Source organism: Eumetopias jubatus, unplaced genomic scaffold (genome assembly GCF_037043125.1).
Source record: "Eumetopias jubatus isolate StellerSeaLion01/CBP00866 unplaced genomic scaffold, mEumJub1_p1.0 scaffold_17, whole genome shotgun sequence".
NCBI lineage: Eukaryota > Metazoa > Chordata > Mammalia > Carnivora > Otariidae > Eumetopias > Eumetopias jubatus.
The window spans coordinates 4,650,762-4,673,494 of NW_028274823.1; positions in this window are offsets into that span (position 1 = coordinate 4,650,762).

Sequence of the window (22,733 nt, forward strand, 5' to 3'; positions counted from 1 at the left end):
ATTATATTCATTGTTACACGAAGGATCATATCAAAACGAGTTTATTCGTTTATTTGTATGTTTTTGAATTACATAGAATAAATCATTGAAAGTGATTTAATAATCTGGAAGTCAAGGGCGCCTGGGTGGCTCAGGTGGTTAAGCATCGGACTCTAGATTTCAGCTCAGGTCTTGATTTCAGCGTCGAGAGTTCAAGCCCTGTGTCGGGGTCCATGCTGGGCGAGGAGCCTACCTTAAAAAAAAAGTGTTTTTTAAATAATAGTCTGGAAGTCAGACAACGGAAATTACATCAAGTTCATCCCACGTTATTCCTATTGACTTAATTGCAAATTTCATGAAGGCAGGATTATAAATCCAAGAAGTAGTGACCGTTACTTAAAAATGGTATTCACAAAAATAACAAAATATAAATTATTAATTTCTCTCCAGTGAGTTTCCTTAGTTCATTTGTCTTCCCTCCCTCCCTTCCCTGTTTCCTATCTTCCCTCTTTCTCTCCTCCTTCCGCCTTTCCTTCCTTTCTGACTTTTAAATCCAGCAGTGAGGTTGGTCTAGCTTCCTCTTATCTGACTTCATTCTTGGAAAATGTGACTTAGACCGTTCCCTTCAGAGGAATTTAATTTCTTTCTTGAATGAACGGAACTACTCTGAGAATTTCAATCTATGGGAAGAGAACCGGAGCAGCTCACACTGTCTGGACAATCCTGGGGGCCTGACAAGTGTTTTCTGGAAACTTCAGCGTCAGGTTGTTGACCTTGACGAGGTGGAGGGTCCAGGTGTCTCAGAGGGCTGCTGATTTCATCCGTCTCCCCCCAGGACAGACCCATGGGTCCCCCGCTCCCAGACCCACGAGACGGTAGCTCCAGGCAGACAGGACCTGCTCACCACCAGCCTGACCTCCAAGGCCACTCCATTTACCAAGGTGTGATGGTCCCAAAGTACAGGCACTTCTTTTTGTGGATCCGCAAAGGATTCCAGTTTGCTTATGTGTGAAATGAAATCAGAGGCATTAGTGGAGAGTTAAAGACAAATCACTGAGTGCACACGGATGAAGCTAGAGCACACATCACTAAAATCAAAAGACCTGCATCTAAGGGACACCAGAGTCCTAACCCTGGGATGGGGGAGCAGGGGACATCATACTGGGGATGTGCTTCCTTCCCAGGATGACGACAGCAGCTCCCATAACAGGTTTTCTTAATGGCCAATCCATGCTCTGGAATTTGTGCAGGAGCCGGAGGGACTCCTTGTTTACTGACTGGCTGAAAGAACATGCTGCCGGGTTAGGAACACAGAACCAGAAGAGACCTGGGAAATCCAATGGACATGAGTAAAATACAAACCACTGCAAATGACCCAGGTACATGAATTCCAAGGATCCATTTACCCTGAAGTTTTTCTGCAATCTCAAGAAAACTACAGAGACACAAGATAAAGACACAACCCCCTAGCCACCTTGGGTCTTTCTCCAGAGTTGCCCTTAGCTCCAGCCAAAGGGAGAGTCCTGCAGCCCACTGCTCACCCCTGCATGCTCCCATTCCACCCTACCCCTGAGAAAACAAGGGAGAGCTCTCCCTGGTCCCAGATTCGGAAACAAACCCACATTTCAAGTGGAATGTCAGTGGAATGCAAGATGACATTTAACGGAGAAAAAAAAAAAACAAATTCATTATTAGTTTTCATAACTGTCTAAACAGTGCAGTAATGAACAGGAGTCATACAGTTGGTTCATCTAGGGCATATTTAGGAAGCTTTAGTAAATAGATTGTGTGTGTGTGAAGATGAAGTTTGCCATTCCTCAGCCATCCTTTGACACAGGTATGATGAAATGGTTCTCCCAGAGCTGGGTCTGGTGGTGAGCTTTCCTAGTCCCAACCACCCCTCCTCTAAGCCCAAAGTCTATCCCCACTTCAAGCATGAAGAGCGGGGGCTTAAAGAACCTCTCCTAAGCCCCAAGACGCAGGACAGAGAGAGTTTTAGCTAGGGTCTGCTCTGAACAGCCATCGGTCCTTGCAGTGATGGCCCATATTGGAGAGAAAACGGCAAACTTCGTGCCAATATTTACACGTATATTGTAGGACAGTTCAACTGTCTTCCAGCTCAAGAAACACTGTCATGCTTCCAGTTGATGTTAAAAAGTAGGATCCCAGCTCTGCAGTAGGAACACGAAATTATCAGGTTCTGGGATGTGAAGGAAAGTCACCTGCTTGGGCGAAGTGCAGCTCCGAGGTGAGGACAGCATGAGATGGGCTGGGAACAGGAGGACGGTCCAAGGGATGTCAATCTAAAGCAGAGTCCATTTAAATACTGCCAGAGGAAGACACTCTTGGCGATTCAGGCTAAATAATCCTGACTCAGTTGTTGGCCAAACTGGGGCACCGCATTCTTTGATCATCGGCATGACAGGCCTGGCAATTCATCACACTCTTGGAAGAACTCCTGCGTGACAATAGCAGGTGGTGATGGACAGCACCAACAGACGGGGGTCTGGAGCTTTCTGGGGCTCACCTTCGGGAGCTCCCCAACCCCAGGGTAGGCCCAAATACTGAACTGAGAGCTGGTTCCCTCTCGTGAGAGTCACTGAGGCAAGCTTGCCAAGGCTGGTCTTTGCATGGGGAAGGCAAGCATTGTTTACTATCCAAATGACCTCTAAGATTAACCTAGAATAAAAGACGTCTTTGTGGGCTCAGGAATTCATTCTGATGCCATGGCTGCCTATTAAAAGAAGTGTCAGCCCCAGGACCCACAGCCTGAGACCAAGAAGGGCTCACATACTTGCTGAGCAGTACCAAATCTTTAGAAGGCTTGGGTGACGTCTGAGTTTCCCCTTCTTAAAGGCAGGCCTACCACCATATTTGCCTGTACTTCAGTCCTCAACAGACATCGTCACCGATTTCTCTAGGTATGGATCTTCATGAAATAAATCCTAAATGGTACTGGAAGGCCGGGGGGAAAAATGCCGGCTTTCCGGAATCCTTAACACTTCCACTAATGAACAGCAGGTGGCGCTACAAAAATCACTGGCGTGAAGACTTGGGGAAGAAAAGGAAACTTTTAACCTAAAAACCAATTCACTCAGAACCATTTCAAAATATAAATAGGACTGTTCTTTGTGGTTTAAAATGTCGGCGAGTCTGTTTCATACTGGAACTTGGGCAGAGTATCCCCAATATCCTCCTGAGTTAAAATTAACTTACCGTTTTAACATGGTAGTGTTTTGTTTTGTTTTTTTTAATAACTCCTCGTCCTACAATACAATTTGCGAGAAGACAGACAATTGTCTACAGTTCACTGCATCACGGCAACCCCACCCCACCGGATCTCAGAACAGCGAGGAGCCACGTGTACCCCTTCCACTGCGCTCACGCACACACCACACGCTCCCTGCGTTTGGGCACACAAGTTCTTCCGATCGTTATTCTTCACTAGATTTAATAACCTGCCCCACCACAGGCTGGAGACATCCATGTATCAAGCCGCAGGCCATGCCCAAACGTGTGTGAAAACAAGGCACGCAGACAAGGGTCAAGTAAGCATCTTGCTGTAAAAGGGCACAAACCGGATGTCTCCCACTTGACTCAGCAAGTCAAGAAAAGGAGCCGTGGGATTTCCCTGTGGAGCAGAGAGAGAGAGGGCCGGTGCTGAGCAGTGGCCACAGCCCGGCGGGAGCTCTCCCAGGCTCACCTGGTTCCAAGACATTTTCTTAGCTGCCGGCCGAGTCCTTTTGGGGAAAGAGATGAGCAAGGAGCAGATGGACAGACGCCACTTCTGGACAAATCCGGTCCACAAGTGTGTCAATAAACCGAAGGCGGACAGCTATGGCTGTGCATTGGGGTCCACTCTTAACCCCGAGAAAGAACGAGAACGCTCCCGCCTCTGGTGAGGAGGAGCCGCGCTGCCGCATGGAAGTTACAATTTTATGCTTGTGATAGAGATTGCAGCAATTAACAAGCAGAAGTTCTTTCAAAATAAGCTTAAATCTGCATTTTATGTGTGCAAGTTTCCAGCTGTAATGGGATTATGATGTCAGCCGAGGGAGAGGGGTCCGCAGCTGCAGCCGGCGATCGAGGTAGCAAGCAGCTGTTAAAATCGAGAACTAATGGTGATTAATTCTTATTATGTGTTTGAAGATTTCACAAAGAGTTCAAGACCCAACCCTTCCCACGGGGGATGAAGTGAAGGAGGAGAATTTCTGTGAAAAGAGGCTCAGAGAAGAGTGTGTGCGCTCACTGTGCTGCCCAGACCATCACATGGCCAACCCGGTCATTTTGTTGTTCGGTTTTTAATTCGATTCAGTGTTTGTAGCAGTCCAGACGCCCCTGGTGTCTGCCAGGTCACACTCAAAGAAGCTGGTACAGAGTGATGTCTTGCTCTGTCTTCCACCGTGGCCGAGACCGGGTGTTCATCGCATCCCCTATTTGGGAAGTGCTGGTTGCCATCAGTTGTGGGGACATGAGCCATGCCCCTGAGAGCTTGATGCCCCAGGCTGGGCTCATCACTTCCTGGCAGGGGGTAGGTACGTGTGTGGAAACTGAGATCTCTAACGGGACCTTAGAAAACTCCCTAAAAAAATATCCATGTTAACTTTGATCTCCAACCAAGAGTCTGTCTGGGGGCAGGTACCAGGGTGGTAAGACACTCATTCATTTCTGAGATCTTATGTAAACTGCCTTTCCATAAAAGGTGGTCTTTTCCCCTGTAGCTCTGAAGACAAAATTGGATACTATGTTTTCAAGGGGGAAAATTAAAAAAAAAAAAAAGCTAGTAAAAAAAACCCTCAGATGCCACAAAATAAGAAAGTTACACAAAATAGAGCTAAAAATAATGTCTAAAGTAACAGGATAATTTTATAATAAAAAACAATCAAAATAAGAGAAAAACATATCTTGTAAACTTTGATGTAAAATATCTCTGGCCAAGCATTCGTTCATAAAGATATAAATTAAAGTTCAAAAGCAAGTAGCTTGAAAGTCAGAATCCTCCGTCCTTCTGCTAGGTCAGCAATTAACCAGCTAGAAGACACTAGAAAAGTCAGCTTCTTCATTTGTAAAACCTTTTTATCACGGAGAGTACTTCCAGCTTTAAAATACTTTCACTGGAAAGGGAGAAGAATGACCTGGCAACGATCTCACTGGATCCTGGGCTCAGACACCACCCAGATCAAGCCAGACAGCTCACCGGCCCCTCGGGCAGGACTCCACGTTCTTATGGATGCTTCCCAGACCCCCTTTCCCATACTCGGTGGAAGTCAGTATTTTTTTTTTTTTTTAAGTGTACGTTGACCTACTAAATGGGGAGATTGAAGAAGCAACTCAGGCAGTGACTTGAACTGCAGGAGAAAATGAGCAGAGGCTGGGAACGGACTTGGACAGAGCCGAAATCAGGGACTGCTCACGCCCGGCACCCCGCATCTGTTCTCTGGCAGGGTCTAGGAGGTCTTTTCCTCTGCACACACATTTTCTGTAGAACGGTGCATTCCTCTACACAGGGCAGAATGCAGCCGGGCTGAAATGCAAATGATGCAGAATAATGACTGCATCCTTTTCAGTGCGGCCTTCTGGCACTGACATAGTCCTAGGGCTTCAGGGATAGAAACAAAGAGCCCTTGTATCCCTGCTTCCTATACGGGGGAAGATCAAATTGCCAGTCCTCATCCCCCCTTCGATTTGGAAAAAAAAAAAAAAATAGGAGGAGAATTACAAAGTTGAACCCAGAAAAGAAGTTTGAAGCCCGCTAACAACACTTAGGCTCTGCAGGGACGGAAGCAGGCGCGAAGGGTGGGGGGGGGGGTTCATTTCGGGGGTGATACAGTTGACCCCTACCCCTCAGACTCCACAGAACTCACGAGATTCTGGGCTTGGGGCCATTCCTGCCCTGTGTCCCTGCAAAAAATGTTTCAGCTCGCCTGATTTTCCTTAACGGCATTACCTTGATGACTCGATGATTACAACGGGCTGCCGGTTGTGTGCTTCAGCTTCTTTTATCTTCAGAATGAAGCCGGGACAATGGAGCCCTGCTCCTGTGTCCATATCCTCCTTCATCCTTCCCTCCTGGCCGCTAAGGCTACTCTAACCAGGACCTGAGCGGCAGCTGTCCCAGGGCAGTGTCTGCGCGGCGCATTTTACTTGGAGGTTACAACCTGGCCAGAGTTAACCGAGGGGAAAACCACAACCCGGAGACACACTTAACCTTCAGCTTAACTTGTGCAGGACCTTGCTCTTTGCAGGCGGGGGTGACTTGGGTGAATGGGCACAAGGTAGGATTCCGTGTCCTCATTAAGGACACCTTCCCGCCGCGGGCTGGGGTGCAGCTGGGCCCTGGAGCCCCAGCTCTGGGCTGAGAGCCCCCAGCCCCGTGCACGCAGCCTTCCCCAGTGCATTGGGAGCTGGAGCCTATGAGCTTTCCATTCAGCCCAGTGGCAGAGCCCAGCAGAGAAGCGGTCACAGCTGCTGTGCTCCGCAGACTCTAACAGCCAAAGGTAGGGGGTCCTGGAGGGGTGCCAGGAGCTGCCTGAGAGGTCAGAGGCGGGGGAGGCAGTGGGACTGGAAGGGGGGGGTGCGGAAGGAGGCTGTAATGGGATGGCAGGATGCCCGGGATTCATGGGGCATAAAGACAGGAGGCGGCTGGGGCAGCGGAGGGTTGTGGGGACGCAGGGACACAGAAACTGGGGTGCATCAGAGAGAGAGCGCCCAGAAAGACAGGTCAGGGGGAAGGGATCGGCGTCCAAGGATGCTTTCCAATCTGCTTAAACGTATCAGCCGAAATCTAGCAGCATATCTTCACTAATGAATTGCAAAAATGCTGATTGGAACTTGAGGAAAATGTACCTTTCTTTGCACAAAGGCAAGCCTTTCGGAAACGTGAACCCTTAATCGAGGAAAATCTGCAGATTAAGGCAAGACTATGTTGGCCGAAAGGAAAATACTTCTCAGAATGGTATGCAATGGGCTTTAATGAGGATATGTATATACGTATATAAATACGTATTAAAATATTTCTATATACATACACATCTATATTCATATATACATATATATACTTCTAAAGCCAAGTATTTCAGATTTTTTCAAGGTTTTATTCCAGTTTCTACCCCTTGAAAATAAATAAATAGTACAGCACTGTTGGGCTCGTTCAAAACATGTCTAGGCTCCCTGGACAAGAAACAGCCTAAAGTCCAAGAGGCCAAGAAGGAAAGGCAGGCCAAGGAAGGGACTGCAGTGAGCATCCAGGGACCAGAGAATAAGAGAGGAAGAAGCAGGACAGTGGCCGGGCAGTGAGGAAGGCCTCCTAGGGGGAGAAAAGCAGTGAGCAGAGCACAGGGGAGGAGATGCAGGAGATAAGCAGGTTAGAATGGAGAATGGTACACGTGGCGTCTGGGGGCTGATGCTCTTTGGCAAAGTTAAATGACGGGCCCAGGAGCATTCCCAGCCCGTCAGAAAACTAGCACAGGGGACCCATCCAGAGGCCACCACCCTGCTCTTTCTGTTCTTGCTTCTGTTCACGCTTACCCCCTCCTAGTAGATCAAACATAGGCTTCCCTTATTACCATATTTATCTTGTTTTGTCCAGCTGACTCCACTAGGAGGGAAGCGCCATGAAGGCAGGAATCAGTCTGTTCTGTTCACTGATGGATCTCTAGTGCCTAGAATGGCACCCACTGAATGGGGGGCACAACATAACAGTGATTTTGCCCCAGTAAAGGAAGTAAAACACGTGGTCCTCCTCACCTTCTAAAATACCGCGCCGCTTTTGTTTCACGAGGAAAACAGAGCACATAAACCTGAGAGAGGTCAGAAATGGTTCCATCCACCCAGAAACATCAAGTAGCAACCCAAGACAATTTCGGAAATGTGAGCCGGTCAGGTTTATCGCTTGTCACCAGCAAGTACCTTTTGGGACCGAGGGAATTAGCAAACAAATTCCACAAACCACCGGCAGTTATTTTTAGAGAGGTAGTGGGAAATGAGAGCCCAGAGGAGAAATGGCAAAAATGGTTGGGAGAGGGATTTTTTTTTTTTAACTCAAAAAGAAGATTGATCCTGATTCTTACCATCTGGGAGCTAACCCAAATCCCTAGGAAAATAAGGCTCCCTCAAGCCAAGGTAAAATTAAAGAGACAAAGCAATCCATACTCATTAATGGTCCCATAAAGCATCAGGAATGGCTCACTCTTATCCTGGCTTCTTGGCGGGTTATAGGCACTCGTCTTGTAAAGGAATATAGTAAATATATTTACATTGTTTATGAACATGTCTTGATTGCAGTTAAACAATTGATGAAAGTTAATCCCATTTGGTTTGTGTAAAAAATGGTTGTTCAGAGCCTGAAAACATATCTGAGTGAAGACAAATTGGATTTACTGATTTCGGGAGATAGCCTGTAGGGATGGGAACAGATGAAAAATACATAGGCAGTTGGGATATTGAAGTAGGTAAATGATTTAAAGCAGCTTTGGAAGTAGTTTGTTATAAGTGAGTTGCCAGGAGAATTTCCCACCCTACTTGTCGGGCCGTCTCCTCCCTTTGGTACATGGCGGGGGCGAGCCCGCGCACCACCGCCCCCTCCCTGCTGCCCCTCAACACCCTTTTCCACCTCTGCTCCTGACTGTGTTTGCTTGTCCTGGACTTGGGATGGAGTGCTACCAAGTTGCTAACATTCGCATCTTGGGTTCTGCCACCAGCGTCCCTCGGACCACCGCGCCCAGGGAGGGAGGACCCCAAGAGCCCTCACAGGTGGGTGCTGCCTTCGGCTACAGGGAAGTAGGGCCGGACTCCCGCGACTCACACATGAGAGTCAAGTCCTCGAGAGCAAGCGAGCGAGCGAGCGAGCACAGTGAATGCCCTGGCTCACCACTGACGGAGACGGAACCCAAACTTGCTTCCCTGACCACCCACGCTGTCCACTCCACTCGGCAGGCCTCTTTCCTCCAAAGAGAACGGGGCCCCTCTCACCCACCCGGTTCCCTCACTGCCTATCAGAAGAACAAGTTCTCATCCATCACTTATTTTTAGCCTGCCGTGGGAAGTTTCCAGTTGCCAAAGGCATAGAGGTGACCTGTTATTTTATTTCTACTGTTATACAACATTCTGAGCAAAGAGAAAAAAGCAGGAAGAAAAAATCAGCCCACTGACCCAGAGGTAATCTCTAAGAGGAACACATTTTATCCCACATTTCACTGTAAATCATTGCTATGACGGATAGGCAGATGATACAGATACATGATGGGTGACGGATAGGGAGATAGATGACGGATAGAGTTAGACACATAGATGATAGAGGAATTGTCTGAAGATGCACAGGCCAAACCACATCTTTCCTCGTGGGTCACAGTCCTGGTTGACCAGTGGGACCCGCCGACACCTTGGTGCAGTGAAAAGAATTTAGAGTGGTGGTTTGGGATCTCTGAGCCCCCCGCCCCCCTCCGGCCTGAATGAGCATTCCACCTGCTTCAACATCCCCCCCCCCCCTACTTAAGGAACAAGGTATTTCGCAAGTGTGGTCGGGTTGAGCGGAGGAGATCATTCAATTAATAATGCAAACCATAATAGTAATGATAGCAACAATGATTTTAGGACCTTCTGAGTCTTCAGAGCACCCCTCTTCTTAGGTGTATAGGCTTCCTGCTGGGTCCACTGCGTCCTTCCTATCAAAGGAAGGGGAGTCAGTGCCCCACCCTGACCGTTGGTCCATCAGACACAGGGGCAAGAGTTTAAAAGCAGTGCTCAGAGTGCTGGGTCACGGGAGGATCCTCAAGGGGCTCGTGGATTGCCACATTCTTCACATAGCTTGTAGTTTGGTTAAGGAGATGGGCAGCCCCCTGCCGGGCTGTGGTGGAAGCACCATTTGGGCACCATCCAGCGCCATCTCGGTTTCCAAGTCTACTTGACCTTCAAAATGTAGCTCCAAACATCAATTGCTCTCACATTTTTATCATTTCCTTCCTTTGTGTCTAGTACTGTGCCCTGTGCTTTAGGCCATTACTGCATTTTAGCCTCTCACTTCATCTATGGTCTTTCATTTTTACCCTTTACTTTGCTTGTAAGAAATCAGAGGAATGGGGTAGATTGGCAACCAGCTCAATGCCCCACCACCAATGCGGTACTTGCCACACAGTAGACCTCAGTAAGTATTGTTGAGTGGTTAAATGAAAGCATTGGGATTTGAACCGAGCGCTCCCGGGCAGTCACGACGCAGCAGGGGCCAGAGGCAAGGGACAGGATGGAGTACGGTGAGGGTAGCAGAGGTAGGACTCGGTGACTAGGTAGCGGAGGTAGGACTCGGTGACTAGGTAGCGGAGGTAGGACTCGGTGACTAGGTAGCGGAGGTAGGACTCGTTGACTAGGTAGCGGAGGTAGGACTCGGAGACTAGGTAGCGGAGGTAGGACTCGGTGACCAGGTAGCGGAGGTAGGACTCGGTGACCAGGTAGCGGAGGTAGGACTCGTTGACCAGGTAGCGGAGGTAGGACTCGGTGACTAGGTAGCGGAGGTAGGACTCGGTGACTAGGTAGCAGAGGTAGGACTCGGTGACTAGGTAGCGGAGGTAGGACTCGGTGACTAGGTAGCGGAGGTAGGACTCGGTGACTAGGTAGCGGAGGTAGGACTCGGTGACTAGGTAGCGGAGGTAGGACTCGTTGACCAGGTAGCGGAGGTAGGACTCAGTGACTAGGTAGCGGAGGTAGGACTCGGAGACTAGGTAGCGGAGGTAGGACTCGGTGACTAGGTAGCGGAGGTAGGACTCGGTGACCAGGTAGCGGAGGTAGGACTCGGTGACCAGGTAGCGGAGGTAGGACTCGGTGACCAGGTAGCGGAGGTAGGACTCGGTGACCAGGTAGCGGAGGTAGGACTCGGAGACTAGGTAGCGGAGGTAGGACTCGGTGACTAGGTAGCGGAGGTAGGACTCGTTGACCAGGTAGCGGAGGTAGGACTCAGTGACTAGGTAGCGGAGGTAGGACTCGGAGACTAGGTAGCGGAGGTAGGACTCGGTGACTAGGTAGCGGAGGTAGGACTCGGTGACCAGGTAGCGGAGGTAGGACTCGGTGACCAGGTAGCGGAGGTAGGACTCGGTGACCAGGTAGCGGAGGTAGGACTCGGTGACCAGGTAGCGGAGGTAGGACTCGGAGACTAGGTAGCGGAGGTAGGACTCGGTGACTAGGTAGCGGAGGTAGGACTCGGTGACTAGGTAGCGGAGGTAGGACTCGGTGACTAGGTAGCGGAGGTAGGACTCGGTGACCAGGTAGCGGAGGTAGGACTCGGTGACTAGGTAGCGGAGGTAGGACTCGGTGACTAGGTAGCGGAGGTAGGACTCGGTGACCAGGTAGCGGAGGTAGGACTCGGTGACCAGGTAGCGGAGGTAGGACTCGGTGACCAGGTAGCGGAGGTAGGACTCGGTGACTAGGTAGCGGAGGTAGGACTCGGTGACTAGGTAGCGGAGGTAGGACTCGGTGACTAGAGCCCTCTTTGCCAAGAGCGGATAAAGATACGGTAAGAGTCCAGTGGCTCCCAGGCTGGCTGGTTGCTGCAGATAGAAACAGGGTGGTTGGGAAGCAAAGTGGGCTGTCAACACCTTGGACTCTTCTAAAAATGCTTTAAAACCAAGCATACTTTCTCAGTGATCATCCTCGATCCCCTTCCTGAGCTCCGTCTGCCTTGATGTTTCTCTCCTTCCACTTTCAAAACTCCTCGTCATATTGATTATAAGACATCTTTCAGTGACATATGAAACTTCTGGAATCCCAAGACTTACACGTGGGAATATCTGCACCCTCCGGGTTCTGTGGATTTTGTGTGGTAAATGCATGTTCTGGGAACTCCCATTTCCCATCAGCGGCCTCTCAGTTTCTTCAATCATCGGACAGCCACGTTGCCCTGGGCTGGGCTTTGCTGCAGCCAAGAAAGAGGGAGCACCTAGATCACACTGTTAGCCCCAGAGAGGACCCCGTGCTCTGCCATGGCCAAAAAGCCCCAGAGACTGAGGACAACCCAGTTTCCTTGGAGTGGGGCAGATGGGGTCAGAGCCCAGAATATCCACCTCCTTGTACTCAGTGCCCTTAAACTAGGGGTGTCAGGGATAAGCAGAGGTGGTTATTCCTTTTCCCACATGTTGACCGCCCTCTTGCTTCTCATCCATCTGCCCCTAGGAAGTGACCCTTCCTGAGACAGCCCCCACTTGGCCTTCAAAGGAAGACAATGCTCATAGAGTAACAGGCAGTGAGAGGAGTGTCTTACGAATGTACAGAAAATGTGTCGGGCTTAACAACCATCAGGCACAAAACAACTCATGGTCCTGCCGCCCTCTTATGGAACCAAGGGGCCCCCACGCAGTCCTCCCCAGGCTGCTTCAAGCCAGGTTCTTTTTATAAACGCGTGGTTGCTAAATAATAAGATCAAACATAAAACTCAAATAGGAGACCGAAATTGCAAGGAGATCTATGTTTGACCTCAGATAAAAAAGAGAGAATGCAGTCGTTAAGCGTCTGCCTTCGGCTCAGGTCATGATCCCAGGGTCCTGGGATCGAGCCCCGCATCGGGCTCCCTGCTCCGTGGGAAGCCTGTTTCTCCCTCTCCCACTCCCCCTGCTTGTGTTCCCTCTCTCACTATGTCAAAATAAATAAATAAAATCTTTAAAAAAGAGAGAGAGAGAGAATGCTTGGCTGTGCTGAAGGCATCTTAACGAGCCCTGCTCTGGGCTGCATCACTCATGCCTGTCCTGCACTGGCACTGGGACTCGTGCCCTGCGTTTGCAGGTGACCTGGAGGAGGGTCTCCAGACGCAGTGAGACAGACAAGGTATATCTGAGAGCTTGGTCAGGGGAGAATCAGATGCGCGAATGGACCCAAGTCGCTGCGTCTCTCTGGGAGATGGCATTTAGAGGAAAACAAAACAAAACAAAAAACCAAAAACTATATTCTGCTGGGAAGGAACTTTTAAAATCATCACCTAAAAATTATTTTAAACTGGAAGTGTCATTTCTTGGGGCACCTGGGTGGCTCAGTCGTTAAACGTCTGCCTTTAGCTCAGGTCATGATCCCAGGGTCCTGGGATCGAGCCCCACATCGGGCTCCCTGCTCCGCAGGAAGCCTGCTTCTCCCTCACCCACTCCCCCTGCCTGTGTTCCTGCTCTCGCTGTGCCTCTTTGTCAAATAAAATCTTAAAAAAAAAAGAAAGAAAATGTCATTTCTCTTCTGCAGGAATATAAAAGGATCCTGAGTGGGAAGATGGGCCAGACCGCTCTTTCTCTGGACAATCAAGAATTCATTCCAGAACAAGTCACTCTTTTCAAACAGTGGCAAAGAGGAGGAAGCAAGGAAGCAACTTCTGTACTCCTGGGGGGTGTCCTCAGATGGCCGAGAGGTCAGGTCAAACCAGGTGGGGAAGTGACACCAAGGGGAGCCAGGTGGCGACCAGCTTTGCCCTCACTCCATCCTCTCATTATTTCATTCATTCCTGTGTGCGTTCACAGACGCTCATTCATCTTTCCCTTTCCAAAACTCTCCTCTTGGAAGCCCCCCAGTTGCCTCCATCCCCCAGCCCCATTGTTCCCTGCAGGGAGCCCCTCAAGAAGCAGGTGTCCTCTCTGGATGGACTCTGTCCCTCACTCAGTGTCTGGCACTTGGAGAAGCTCACGGAAGAATAAGTGAGTAGTAAAACACTTTGCCAGTCCTGGGTGCGGTATCCATTTTTGTGAATACCACAACAGCACAGACATTGCTGTGAACATTATGGCATGAGGTGCTGTTACTGGGAGCTGTGCAAGGGTACCGACGAAGCACAGCGGGTTCTTGGAGGACCGGGTGAGGATGGCTGTCCCGGGTCATGGGAAAGCCTCCTTGGAGAAGGTCTCCATCCATTGCTTCTTCATTGAAGGAACATTCTTGGAGTGCCAGCAACCTGCTAGGGGCTGGTGCTTAGGATGGAATCCATGCCGTGAGGCTCACATTCTGCAAGGCTTGCTGACAAGTCAAAAGGAGGTTGCACTGCAGGGTTTTAGGGTCTGTGAACAGGGTGTGGGATGTGCCTCGGCCAGACCTGAGGGGGCCCGGGAAAGCCTTCAGGGCGAAGAACACATAAGTGAAGAACCAAAGCTCGGGGTTCGGGGCAGGAGTTTTGGAAGCTGAAAACCCACATATGTAAAATTGCATGGAACGATTTTGCAAACAAAAATCGACCATCAGCGTTGGGGAATAGGGCAAGGAGGCTGGCGTATGGACACAAGTGATGGCAGGTAGGTCAGTGGTAGAGTGGACAAAGCCTGGGTATTTTAACAGAATTCTTAGACATTGGGAAGGCACTGAAAATGTCTGGGCAGGTACATTACATTGTCAGACTGGGCAAACCTCAAAGATGGAACGAAGGCAGGAAGACCAGATTCTTATACCAAGTCCTTTGGAGGAAGAATTGCCCTCCTGGCTGATGTAGGAACCAAGGAGTCCCGGGAGGGAAGGCACCGCATGAGACGCATCAGGGACAGAAATCAGGTGCCAAGCACCACTCCTGGCTCACTTCGGGGAAACTTCCCTTCTCCAACACTCAGCTTCTCCACCTTCAAACTGACAGGACAGAGTGTTCTGGAAGGTCGTTCTCATGCTCCATAGGCTGTGATAGAGGCTATCTCTCTGCAAGCAGCAGATCAAGCTGCACTCAGAAGGGAATGTAGAGGCCACGGCCACTGTGTATGGTTCTAACATAATGTGAGAAGGGCCGTTCCGGCAGGGGCAGGCAAGGCTGTGGGGTCTGGCAGGACACCGCTAATCACTGCAGCAGAGCCCCGGCCCAGAGGTGGCGTGGGGCACACCAGTGCCTCTGGGTGGGTGATGGAAACGATAGCGGGAGTTTGCGGTCCAGAAATTGGTTTACAGAGACAGTGACGCCCCACAGAAGGCTGGAGGGCACAGTAGGGCAACCAGACAATGGATTCACTGGTGATGCTCAGAGACAGCTTGGGTGACTTGGAGGGCTGGCCCTTCGATCATGAGGACACGGGGTGCTGCCCAACTGGGTTGTCTTTTAACTGTGACTTAAAAGCATTGCCGTATGAGGGGCATCATTCACCTTGGTTGTGATGTGGCCCGAGTTCCCTGGGGTAGACGGGTAGTGTAGACACCACTGCCTCCCTGGATCCACACCCGTTGGGCTCGGTGGAAGCCACATGGGGTGCGGCTTGTGGCTGGGGGTGAGGTGGGGGCTGTAGGGGAAGATGGGCCCAGGGGCAGGATTCACGCTTTCTCCTGGTCGGGCCCCTGGTTGGCTGATAAACAAAACCAAAGGCAAGCAGACGGAGGACAGAGGAGAGATTGTGTGTTCAAGCAGAGCAACCGGGAGAAAAGGCAGTTGCTCCTGTAATCTCAGGAGCAGGGACTCAAGCGTCCGAACTGATGGGCGATGTGCTGTTCCGTCTGTTTGGTCACCCTCATGTGTATCAAAGGACGTCCTTTGTGCCATTAAAGGGAAGTCCATCCCCTGCATCCTCATGCCCATCTTTCACTCCTGTCTCTGTGGCAGGGACAAAACCACCGCTAACTGTCCCTCGTGCTCGCATCCTAGAATGGTTTCCTTGGCCAAATGATCATTAAAGAAATAACACATTTCCTTTCAACGTTGATTTTTTTTTTTCACTCACCGTCTGTATAAAGCCTCCGTGAAAGCAGCTGTGCTGAGAAATTCCTTGAAAACATAGCTTGAGATTTGAGGACGTGGCTCCTACTTCTTTCTTTCATTTTAGGTAAAAGCCAGGACTGGGGGTCGTGCCCAAACAGAGTCTAAGTGCCGGACAGAAGCCCACTCCTGCAGCGTAGCCTCATTGGAACAGGTCTTGACACTCCTACATGTTGACCCTTCTTAAAACAAATCCACGTCTTATGCTTTCTTGGGGCCACGTGGCCCATGCAGCAAGACGCACGGGCACCCACTTAATCTGGGGGGCACCTCTGAGGAGGCAGTGGGAGTAGGTGGCACAGGGGGCTCCTGGTAAGAGGCTGAGAAAGCGGCTCTGAAGACAGGCCCGGGAAGGTTTGAAGAGAAGCAAGGCAACCCACCCTCAGCCAAGATGAATCCCCCAGCCACCCCCCACCCCCAGCCCCTATGCCCTCTGGTTTACATCATCTTCAAATATCAAAGCAGCCCCGAGCTCACGGGGAGCCTGGGGAGAGCGCATTCTGCCTTGTCGACACTCCCCAGATTGCTCCAGCCACTACAGTTCTCTCTCTTGTGACTTTTTCACCAAGACGAAATCATCTTGTCTGGGGCTGCCTCTGCCTGCATTTTGTTATTGTTCATATTCTCCTTGAGAGGGAAGTGTGAGGCAGCTAAAAGCATTCCTTTGGAGATGCTATCTAATCAGCCAGGGACTTGCAGAGGTCCTGGAGCAGAGCGGGCCATGTGCAAGGGCGCACTCTTGCGTGGGGCACACCACCCCCCACCCCCGCCCATGTCCGTGCTGAGGCTCTGCAGGTAGCAGCGAGATTTCTTGGTTTGGGCAATGTGGCTTTTTACAGGCATGGGTCCCGAATGCATGACGATGTTGCATTTTTAATTATGATGATGTTAAATGAACTTAATGGGTGACTCTCTCCCAATTCACAGAGCATTTTTATAATATTTATTAAAAAGGCCAAAGTTTATTTTATAATCAGTAATAAACGGGAACACAAAAATGCAGCCATTGGCCCAATGGCCCTAACACATTCGTTTGGTCCACAAACTGCATATTATTCTACCTCGATAAGTGATGAGAAAAACAAAATTGAAGTCCTCCACAACATTTGATCACTTTACTTAATAACAACAGATGCTCTGAGCGGCGGCGTTTTGAAAGGAGCTCTATCTGCTGCTGGTTATGAAATGGCAGGACATTTGGCGTCCTCACACATCACACCATTTGAACACCGTAGAGTCACATAAATGGCCAATGAGAGGTAGGAAAATGTAGCTCCTGTCTGCACAGCACGAGTCATTTCATTCCAGTGAAGCAAAACTGCAAATCTGCCTTCCAAAAGAAAAGTCTGTAAAAACTTGCCAGACTCGACCGTGTTTAGTAGTACAGGAGACACACACAGAGCCAGCACCACCAAACGCTGGTGAAAAACAGACTTAATAAAGTGGTTTTAATAAAGAAATGCTATTTTCCCATCCAGTGTTTTGTCATGACTTGAGCATTATTAAAAGGGAGTAGATCTACATCCCTGAGCAGAGCAAGACTGGACTGGCCCCGGAGGAAATGCCTTCTCCCCAGCAGAGCTCATGTGCAGACCTTTGATGGGGGAGCTGGAAAGACGGGCAGGAGAAGCAGGGGACCCTTGAGGCACAGCTCTGCTTGCATCAAAAGCCACAAGATGATTTCACTGTCCCCAAAACCCAAGGAGTTGCCCATCTCCCTTAGGAAGGATAAACGTCTCCAAATGGCTGACCCCAGTTACTTCCCTTTGTTAAGATCTGGGATGTCTCTTCAAGGTCAATGCTTCGAGATGCCTAAACCTCCTTCCAAAACCCTGTCCCTTCTTGCCCATTGGACACATGAGCCCGAGGGGAATGTCCCAGCCCCACAAATCCAGTCCTCTCCCATACTGTCCTCTTCAGGATGACAGCCCCAGCTCCCGGTGTGACCTCCCAGCCAGCGGAACTCGCCCACATCGTTCAACTGTGTGGTGTAGGGTATACTGCCAAAGGCAAGATAGATGCTCTCCATTTCTCAAGGAAAAATGGAGAGGAGATGTGATTATATAGGTTATCCAAGCTCAAAATTGCTTGAACTCCAGCTGCTTATATGTTGGAGACAACAGATTAGAACAAGACTCACAGGCCCTTCGCCCCTGCACATTTTGGGCAAGCCTGCGCGCGGGCCTTCTCCGCTTGCTCACTCCCTTCTTTCTGCGTCTGTAAGAGGGCCGTGTGGAACCAATCAGCAGCAGAGTTTCCAGGCTCTGGGGGCCTTCGAGGCTTTCGGTTCTCCTGGGGCGCTCAGGAGGCTTTGAGCAGAATATGAAAGAAACCAGAATCAAAATCCTGAAGGAAGGAATTTTAGCTTTGGGAAAAAGAAGGGAACGATCCTACCAGAAGTCACAGGAAAAGACTACTTGCAGACTGGAGTGGTTTCGAATTGATTACACCTGTTGATGGGCACCCCCAGCCTCACGTGGTCTGATGACGACCGGGTATGGCTGTCACAATTTTCGGGGAGCATCAGACATGGTAGCCATTGTGACCAACGCACGAGTTGCACCCAGCAAGGCCAAGTCAGCCGGGCCAGAACCCTCCGTGACATGGGTAAGGCTCTCAACAATTTCATAGTTTTGGCCTTGAAGGATGGAAAAACACAAATATTGCCAGGTGCCTCACTACTGTGTGTTCACAGAGCCCACGACAGAGAAAACTCACAGATATTTGAGCGAGGTTCTCCCGACTTTGTAACCACCACCCCTGAATGGGGCCCAGGGTCCAGCCTCCCGGTGACTCCCTCCTCCGATGGACACCCGTGCGTGGTGCCCGGCCAGTGTGGGCGGTGAGGAGCACCACCCGCCCCGCCAGGTGACTCTAGTCCTGTAGGAGCACACTGTCGTCTCTTTCTGGGTGGATAGTTATCTCTGTCATTCAACACAAAATCCCAGTTGATATTTGATTCCGTGAATCCGAGGAAAGAGAGTTTGCAGCCAAAACTTGGGGCAATCGCCACATGTTTTTTTCGAGTGTCATTGAACATAAACCTTCCTGGCTAAGAGCTGATTGGTTGGGTTTTATTTCAGCCCAGAGTGATTTTTTAAATGACTAATTTATAAAATCTTTGAAAATAAGAGTTTCTAATGGAAGTGCTTACACAACCATAACTCTGGCATGGCAAATGGCACCACCGTCGTTAAGGGTGTGTTGTTGTTTGTTTTATGCTAATCTGCCTTCAATGTGACAGACTGTCACCTGCACGGGGGGTACCGTTCAGCACTATATTAGCCCATATGGCACAAGCTAAATTGTATCGAAGCTATGGGCTAATTACAGATGAGTTAATAAAGCCAGGCAGAGTGAGTCTGGCCATTCCCCCCCAGCCCTTGGAGGACCCCCCCTTCCACTCCCCAAAGTGAATTAGCCCTGTTTGAGCTTTTCCATTCTTCACAGTTTGGTCTCCGAGAACAAACTCATCGTTCCATTTTAAATACATGTTTTGTCCTTCCGAGTTCCCAGGATTTTGATGTCAGACTTGAAAACAACTTTGGAGACACTGGATACTTTCCTCTAATGGCCGATTTCCTTATGAACAGTGTGGATCGATTTCATCACAACAGGACTAAATGCGGCTGAGGGCAGACACATGAGCTGATTCAGTGTTATTTGGGTTTTGATAAAGAAAAATTAAATATACTTTACACATTAAGACTGTGGGTAAATCCTCCAAGTAGAGACGCTTTGGAGCCATTAATTATAGTTTAGAAGTGGCAAGAACAACCTAATTGTGATAACACGTCCATCAGGTTTTTAATCAGAAGAAGCAAACATTTAATTTAGATGGAATTAATTATCTACTTTGAAAACATTTCCTTTAAAACCCATTTTGGGTTTCTGGCAAGCTCTTCTCTGGAGCTCTTCACCCAAGAACTCGCAGGCTGTGCCTTCCGATGTGGGGATGGTCGCGAGTCATCTGCTGCTTCTCGGGGCTCCACCTCCACCACCGGCCAGGGGAGCAGATCCCCTGCTGGCTGGGAGGGTAGGCTCTGCAGGCCTGTCCTCAGAGACCCACATCGATGCCGCTCTGTTAATCAACTGGCACCAGGAACATGGGACACATTTGGCTTCTCCTTCTCCAATGAAGCCCAGGCTGCTTGTGATATGTCAGCCTGGGGAGTCAGATTTCTTGGGTGACACCCTCGGCTTCTCCCTGTGCAGTCTTTAGATACCTCACTTAACTGGGACAGTGACTCGCAAAACATGACAATCTGCCACTTTACTAATATTTGCAAATAACTGCACTTTCCATCTCCTGGAAAAGTGCAGACTGTGAGGGGCCAAGCCAGCGAGACTTCCAGCCCATCTCTCGACACCTGAAATTCATTTCTGAGCACCAGAAAAATCCGCCCCCCTCTCTGATATTTTAATAAAACACAACATTTATGTTCATTCTCTTTCTGTGTTCTCACTTAGGTCATTAGCATCTAAACTAAAAAACCATAAAGGCCAGGAAGAAGAAAAAAAAAGGGAAAAGGCAAGAAAGTCAGTCTGATTTGCTCGCGAGGGAGGTGATAGGTGCCACTGAGCAGATGGTGTCGGGCAGGCGAGTTTCCTCCCTGTGTCCCCACTTCCCCATCTCTGCAAAGGGGACAGGGGCAGGCAGGACCCACCTAGTCAGTGTTATGAAGCTCAGTCAAGTGGCACCATCTGAGGCCATTACCACCACTTAAGAACTCAACAAAGAATAGGAAAAGCACAGAGACCACCTCATCACAGTCACCGGGCAAGTGACCCGGGATGTCTAAGCAACATGAACCTTCCCTCCACAGGATCCTAGACAAAGGACTAGAACTAGAGCAGAAATAGCACCATTTTCTTGAAGAGGCTTCTCCCCCACCTGCCGCCTGAAGTTCGCACGGCCGGGACGAAAGGGGTCCTATTTTGCTCAGAAGCCTGAATGGGAGCCTTTTCCGGCCTAAAGAAGATGCCTGCGGACGTGCATTCTTGCCCCTACGAGTCAGGGTCTGATACAGGGTATAAGGCACAGAGAATGCTCTAGAGGTATTTGCTCTCAAGCGGTCGTGGGGCTGATGCTCAGTGTGGGTGGCTGACGTTTCTGTGTCTGGTGCTGGCGCCGGGAGCACACAGGACGGGCGGTCCAAGAGGGAGGACGGCCATGGAGCGGGAGGGGGCCAGGCCCGGCCGGTGCTCTGCGGCCAAGCCGGAACCCACGGGTCACACTAGGACCAGGCGCCACCTCGCCACCCCTGGCCCCCAGCCTTGGTGCTGGGAGTGGTGCTGTAGGAAAAGTGGGTGGACATCCTCCTTGTGGCCCAGCTGCCCCCAAGCCCAGGGCTAAGAAGCAGAGCAGAAGACTCTGTAGGATCTAAGGGAGGCCTATGTCCACTGCAGCTAAGTGACATGCCGTGAGCTACAGGGGCACCTGGCGCCCCCACTGGCCCCAGGCCCCTCACTCACTGGCCGCTTCCAACCATCTGGAGCCTCTCTGAGGCCACACCAGCCCAGCACGCTGGAGGAAAGGGAACTCTAAACCGACCCACACAAACCCACCTCAGGGCCAGCAGGAATGAGAGAGTCAGACCACGGCTGAATTTAATATGACCACCAAATCTCTCAATTTATACAAAGACAAATGTTATGAAAGTCCACCCAATGTCCATGCCGAGCGTTGCCTCTGGGTCACATGCGCCCATGGCCCCTGTCCCCGGCCTCCGGGACGATAGCTTACGTGGGAGCAAAGAGGCTTCTGAGGGACAGAGCAGAGCTCGGCTGGAGGTGCATCCCGGGGTCAGGGGTGGCGGCGGGGGCGGGGGGCGTCTCTGCACCCATGGATGAACCGCGTGGTCAGGCAGTTCCAACTGAAACAGAAGCACACTGGGATGACAACACTGAACTGATTTCACTTGGAGAATGAAGAGACGCCTTCCTCTCTCTTTCCTGTGAGGGAGGGCCTGTTCGTCATTCACTCTGGGAATAACTGAATCTCCTGCTACATCAACCAAACACATACGCTACACCCCTGAGTCCGGCACCCCCTGCTTCCGCGTTTACACCAACACTGGTGGTTTTCATTCTCCCTCTGGGGGAGGCTGCACTGTCCTAGCCTCCTGTCCTTGGCCCACCACTGACACCCGTGCCTCCACTTGACCCCTTCCATCTTGGGCGCAGCGAATCAGCCCGAGTGGCGGGGCCCCAGGAGCCAGGCCAGGCCCCCGCTGCATGGGTAGGGATTTGCAAGGGCAAGGCCGTGAAGGTACTCCTTCCATCTCAACATCCACAGGAAGGACATTCAGCCCCTGTGGTCAGCAGAGTGGGCACCATGATTGGATTGTGGACTTGGAAGGGCCCCCCTGGCGTCTCGTGGGCAGTGGCCATGGGCATTGCTGAACATCCCATGGCGCACGGGATGGCCCCACAACAGAGGACTACACAGCCCCAACTGCCAGTAGCACTGAGGTTGAGGAGCCCTGGCTTATGGGGAGAAGTCAGCCTCTCCACCTCATTCCAGGTCTTTCCTTTCCCAGCCAAGCACCCGTCACGTCCTCCTGAAAAGGCACTGTAGGTGCGTAAGGTGGGAGAGACGTCAGTTGTGCAAGTTGTTTAGAAAAAAAAAAGCATGGACTATTTTACTGGAGTGGCACACAAAACAAAAGAGCACTTTCCTGTCTTCTAGAATACCCATAGGGAAGCAAGGACGCATTACTGCCACACCAGTCCCTTCTGCCCGCAGAGCTGGCGCCGTCTTGCAATGCAGACCAACACTGAAACACACAGGCCACCTGCGCTGTACATCTCAAGCTCCACACAACCTGCAAGACATGGACATACAGACGGTGAAAGAGGCAGAGCCAGGCAGCAGTGCTCCAAAGGAGACCTGCCCTCGGCAGCTGGCGTGTAATGTAAAACAGGCCAGCGCGCACCAAGCAGGAGGAGGAAACCAGATTTATGGCCGGGCAAGATGATCGGGGGCCCGGGTCGCCATGGAGTCTCTGAAAGCATTACCAGCAGCTCCCGTAACAAAAGCCTGGCTACATCTAGCTCTCCTCATGGCTGGATGCCAGTCATC